This window comes from Ctenocephalides felis, unplaced genomic scaffold (genome assembly GCF_003426905.1).
Source record: "Ctenocephalides felis isolate EL2017-DRISC unplaced genomic scaffold, ASM342690v1 CF-g0.4_SCAFFOLD_01886, whole genome shotgun sequence".
NCBI classification, from domain to species: domain Eukaryota; kingdom Metazoa; phylum Arthropoda; class Insecta; order Siphonaptera; family Pulicidae; genus Ctenocephalides; species Ctenocephalides felis.
The window spans coordinates 147,891,155-147,898,178 of NW_020538040.1; positions in this window are offsets into that span (position 1 = coordinate 147,891,155).

A 7,024-nucleotide genomic window follows, 5' to 3' on the forward strand; every position below is an offset into this window, starting at 1 on the left:
TTTTGAAAAAAAATGTTTTCTTTATTTTAAAATATTTTGGAAATTTTAAACTTTTTTTCAAAGCAATCGTAATACCTTAGCGCTATAGAGAATCGAAGCGCGTAGGCGCCGCGTCGCCGTTTAACGGACAAACCATGTTACAGAACCCACAGAAATGTAAACAAAATTTATACGTACTATTAAAATCTCTATAAATAATTTTCGGTATGGAAAATTCCAGCAATTTGCGTTAAGGCACAATGTCATACACCAATAGTCTTACATAAATGTTGATGATTGACTGGTGCTTTGATCATGATTATTTAATTAATTTAAGTCAAATCTTATAGTTAATTATTTAATTAGTTAGTATGATTGACTTGGCTATTTAAAACAGTTTTATACATGTAATGCAATTTTAGCATGTCTGCTTTGTATATCATTAGATCCGTGGTTTCAATCTGTGGGCTCCAATCTCCCTAAGAGGTTCCAAAATACTACTTTTGAAAATAAACCAGAAATGTTGAAGCAATATGCATATGAAAAAAAACAAAAATAAGTTATTATTATTTATATATTTTTACCTAATATCGTATATTAATTTGTAGCCTAATAAATAATTATAATATCATTTGAGTATTTATGAAATTAGATTATTAAATAAAAGCGGGGTATTAAAAGTTGAAAGCCTTTGATGTTACTTTTAATAATTCATAAAATACATTGAAGACTCACAATTTTTTTCGAGTATAAAAAAATAATAAAAAGAAATTTAAAAAATAATAATAAAAAAAAATAAAAAAATAAAAATTAGAAAAAATAAAAAAAAACAAAAACACAAAATTAAAAAAGAAAAAATGTTTTAGTTATTTTTTTTCAAACTATATTAACAGAATTATTGCTGACCATAAAAAACTGACAAACGTTACCAAATCTCCTTTACTTCATAATGCTGTACCTTTTTTTCGAAAAATCAACAGATTTTTGAGACCATGTTCATTCGCTTCTTTTCATAAAAATTAAATAGCCTACAGTTTCTCTAATTAATATACCAATCTAAAAAATAAGATGTTCTCTTTAGTATCCGGGCATCCTCTGATACTTCTTTCTTTTCTGAATCGAAATTGGTCTCCACTCATGTGTTATTCAATCACAATTTGGAGTAGTCAAACATCACAATTTGTAACTGTTAGCAGAATTTTTTTGCTCCATATTGTGCTCTCTCGACTTCACCTTTTAGTTGCGCGGTTCATTATTATTTTCGTTCATCTTTTCATCTCTTCGATCGCAATTTTGCCTGGACAACTTTCTTTATCGTTCTCAATGTATTTTTCTAAAAGATAAGAAAAAAACTTTGGGAAAAGGGCTTTTGATTAGACAACTTTTTATCATTGTCGTCTACCATTTCATAGGTTTTCCTATAATATTTTACATTTGTCTTTCCAACGCTTTTTGTCCCTCTGATATCCCATATTTCTTTCCACGATCTGTCGATGTATTTCTCCTTTACCATCTCTATTTTTTTCAATGTATAGGGTAGGGGGGGCACAAAGATCCAATTTGACTTTTAGTACTGTCTAAACTGGATGGACTGTATGAAAACACGTAACATGTATCAAACAAACAACTATCGAATTATGTTCAGTGAAGTTCTCAGTTAACTCCTAATTATAAAAAATATGATTTTTTCTAATTTCCTAATATTTGTCATCTGCCGCAACGTCTCTTCTTTGTTTTGAAGAGATATAACGAAATAATAGCTTCAAATTTCAACCAATGTAAAATACACATTTATGGGGCAATTTGCCATAACAGAGCTCATAATATAGGCAACGCTCTCTTATGCTTGTTTTTGGTATTGAAAATTATGAAAATATCTATCTATTTGCCGTGCGATCAGGCGTATTTTACATACAAACAAATCTAAGAAAATAATATTTTTCTCCAAGCGACATCTATTTTTCAACTGGGCCCTATTCCTTTCTTTCCAATTCATATTGCATGACTCATCTACTTGACCTTGATAGAGAATTCAGTTCAGTATAATGAACGACATGTAACGCTAATATAGGTTCCATATTTTAGATTTTAAAATTATAACACACTGATGATGAGACAAACCTAGTCTCGAAACGTTTGTGAAATTATTGTTTAATAAATTAGTGCAAAAAAGAGTGTTGTTTGTTCATATTTCGAAATTAATATATATATATATATATATATATATATATATATATAATTTATTTATATACGCATAAAATCTAATTCTGATACCAATATTATTATTGATAAATAAAATAATAATCAGTATAATACTGGCAGTATTCTATACTGAGTAGATAACGTTATACTGGATCGAATTAGCTATGGTCATCTTATCGTGAAACTAGCTGTAAGTGGAATTCTGTCTTAAGGCAATTAAGGCATCGTGCCTTAAGGCAAATTGCTGGAACTTCCGTACCAAAAATTATAATTTTTTTAAAAACGATTAACATTTTTGAAAAAAAAATTACTTTGAAAAAATAAGATTTTGGGGAAACTATAATTGGACAAAAAATAACTTTTTTTTGAAAAAAAAATTTTTTTAAAAAAAAAAATTTTTTTAATTTTTTTTTTTTTGAAAAAAAAAATTATTTATTTTGACATATTGGGAAGATCTGAACTTTTTTTAACAAGCAATCGTACTGCTTTAACTGCATAGGCACAAAATATAAAGCGCGTAGCGCCGCGTCGCTGTCTAACGCATAAGCATTGGTACGGAACCCATAGGAATGTTGACAAAATGTATATTATTGTTAAAATCTCTATAAAATATGTGATAATTTGATGTGCATATGTCTAATGATCATTTTTGACCGCCAAATGGCTCATTTTTTTAACTTTTTCTCCATATCTCCGAAACCGCTAGACCTACCTTCATGAAAATTTCATCGATTTTTCATCTTGTCAATACAAGTGAAATGTTTTTTGAATTATTCAAATCGGGCGATCCGTTCTCTTAAAAACTGAGTTACCGTTTTCGGCACTTTTTGCCCCGTATCTTCGGAACGGCTAGACCTGCCTTCGCCAAAAACTAATCAGCACGTCTCCTTATCAATACGAATCGAATGTTTTTTGAATTATTCAAATCGGTTGATCCGTGTTCCTGAAATCGTCGACGAAAATTTGTATCCGCACATACATACACACACGTACATACATACACACACACATACACACACACATACACACACACACACACACACATACATCCAATTTTTCTAAGGTATGCCAAAATGTTCAGAAACCTTTGAAACGTAAAGATATATAAAAATTTTCATTTTCGATTTTTTTGCGATTACTATAACTTACCCTACGGGAAGTTAATTAGTGCTATAATTATTTTCGGAAATCTCTACTTAACTCATTTAACTAATTATTGTTCAAAATACATATAAATAAGGAAATGATTATCTTTTTCTTAATTAGCAACACAACGCCTCTCTCTATATAATAGTAACTGAGTATAATGAACTCGTTAAATCGCATTCGAATTTTAAACATATCTCTACTTACCTAAGTTGCAAATTATATAATTATGGGATTGAATTCTTTGCGCATTAATCTTTATTGAAAGTAATAAAAACGCACATAAATTTCTCATTATCATGTAACTTTTTTATTATCATCCTTCATTTCGATAAAATTAAATGCGTACTAATTACTAGCTACCGTACTGAAGTGGAATCGTAGCTACTTCTTTAATAAACAGAGCTCGGGTAGAATTTTGTGCTGCGCCTTGATGTGAAAATAAATTTGAAGAATTTTATTACAAGACTCATTTAATGTTGAGAAAACAGATTCTGACTTCTGAAAATAGGTGAAAAAAGTATGAATTTCTAGCAATTCTGCCCACATTTGACTCAACATAAATAGCAATTTGACTATAAGTGCCTAGGCCTACCCAAAACTGCTAGTTTATGTTTTTGCCAAAAATTTCGCCAAAGTTTTCGCTATTCTGAATCATTTTATCTCAAATTTGAATGTTACGATGATTTACATGGAACACTGTATGATATAACATGCTTATAAGCCCAACGAAAAACGGTTGAATTATAAAAATCGAGGTTTGGAACATTGATAAAGCAGAGTATAGAGTGGTTTAGAACAATAGTTGCGCGAACTATGCTTTATACTGCTGATTACCGTTGACGTTGACACCATGTTGACACATAAATAAAATCCATTCTAAAACACGAAGTTGAATAAAATGTTTTAAATAAATTAGTTTAATTCATAGATAAAAGAAGAGTATAATTTATACTATTATGCATTAATTAGTATTAGTATGGTTTAATTTAGACAATTAGAGATACTATAAATTTGCATTAATTTGTAGTTTATATTAATAGAATATACCCTTGATTAATTTTTAGTGAAAACTCAACTTTATTTTCGAAAAAGATAGTGAATTTTTTTTAATCTAAATCTCAATACTTGTTGCTTATATACCCGTATCGGTCAAAGAGTTATCGATTCCTAGAGACGTGCTAATCAGTTTTTGGCAAAGACAGATCCAACCATTTCAAAGATACGATGCAAAAGATGCCAAAAATGGTAATTCAGTTTTTGAGATAACGGAGCGTCCAATTTGAAAGATTTAAAAAACATTTTATTTCTATTTATGAACTGATTAATAGTGCAATTAACATAGACGATAAGATAGCGTTGCCATGGTATATTAATTATATGGCAACGCTATGTTATGCTTGTTTATTGGTAGTGAAACTGTAAAAATGTCTATTTATGTGCCTCACGATCAGGCGTATTTTACATATAAACAAGCAAGGAAGATTGTTATGATAACAGAATCTTCGATGATGCAGTTATCATAACATTCTTCCTTGATTGTTTATATGTGAAATACGCCTGATCAAACAGCAAATAAATAGACATTTTCATAATTTGTCAATAACAACGGTATGTTATGGCAGAATTGCCCCGTAAATTTTTTAGAAGCACATTCAGCAGATTTCAGTTCTTGAGATCCAGTAAAATTCATGCCATTTAGTTTTCAAAATGAATATAATAATTAGGCACATCAAATGATCTGGTATTTTTGAGAGAGTTTTCCAAAACATTTAAAGTTTCATTGAAAAAATATAATTTTTGGTACGGAAAGTTCCAGCAATTTGCCTTAAGGCACGATGCCATACACTAGTTTGAATATTATACGATCAATTTATTCGTTTACTTTTATTATAATCTTGCTAGTTTCAGAATGAAATCATTATGTTTATAAACATTGATAACTTAATTACACCATTTCGCATTTGCGTTGTTATTTTCAAAACAGGTGGAAACTATTCCTAGTAATAACTGCTATTACTATCACATACTAATACATTAATAATGCCATTTATAAACAAATTTCGAAAATACGATAACATACTTAGTTTTTAAATTATCGATATAAAAATTGAGAATCGCTATATATAAAACTATTGTACCACCATGGTACCACATTACCACATTTTTGAGATAAGTAATACGGACATAAGAAATTGCATCAAAATTGAGATACAATGATTTCGGTACCGTGATTTCGGTTTTATTACATCGCAATATATATTATATATATATAAAATATATATATATATATATATATATATATATATATATATATATCTGAATGCAGCAGGCATTTGTTTAGAATATACTTTTCTTACAACATGACCGGTAGATCGGTTGCATATTTCCAAGGACCTTTATTACCAGTAAACCACATCATTTAGAATATACATTTCTTACAACATGACCGGTAGATCGGTTGCATATTTCCAAGGACCTTTATTACCAGTAAACCACATCATCTAATGAATTAATATGCATATAGTTAATTATAATAATGATAATATTTAATATTATTATTATATTTCAATATATATATAAACATAACATTTTGCCAAATTTTCATTTAGACTTCTCACCCGTAGGTCCTACATGTCTATAGTCAATCTAAAATATTTAAAGTTTAATTTAAAGTATATTATTTAGTAATTTAATATATTGCCAAGCTTCTTATATACATATTTAGGTATATAGTATTTATATTTTAGATAGAAGCATTATTAGCAAAAGTTGATTTTTTAACACTAAACCCATATTTAACCTATTAAGCAAAATCCACGACCATCTCGCAAAATATTTAAATATCAAACCAGGTTGTATACACTTATACTAGAGACTAGAATTTAATTAAATTGATTTAATTATTTGTTTGAAATATTTATCTAGAAATTTGTAATAATTGCGAAAAATACTAAACAATTTGAAGCCAATTGTCACAAGCCACATACAAAACATACAACTTTGTGTAGAATATGTAATATCAAGATGATAAAATTTTATTAATTTAATTTCTAGTTATGTATTTAATTGATTGGACTAAATATAAACATTCAGCACTTTGAAATAATATCTAATATGAATTTGGGTGCATCTAATATAAAATTCGAGGCAAACGCAAAATTGAGGAAACTATTTTTAAGTTACTGCCTTTAATCTGCAAGAGAACAATTTATACCTTGATATTCAGAAATATATTAAAGAAAACAATTTTATACCTGCATTATATTAAATGCAGAAAAAATTGGTCAGTAAGATGACTAAAACAATAATTACTCGAAAAATTTAATTAACAAAATCACTCAATTATATTGAATTTTATAAGGAAATCATCTATTGCTCAATGGTAGATCAAGATTAATATATTAACAAAAAATTATCACTAAATATAAAGTTAGAAGGCAACATAAATATATATATATATATATATATATATATATATAACAAAGAAAAATTTTTTAAAATAATCTTTAATTCCAAACGTTTCGGCATACAATTTGATGTCATCATTAGTGAATATTGAACTTGGTATTTAACATCTAAAATGTGTACACAGCACAAAATTTTGCACTAACATTGATACAACTAACCAGTCAATAATCATGAATCTTTTTTTGTAAATAGGAAAAATAATGAAAATTTTGTTTCACAAAAATGT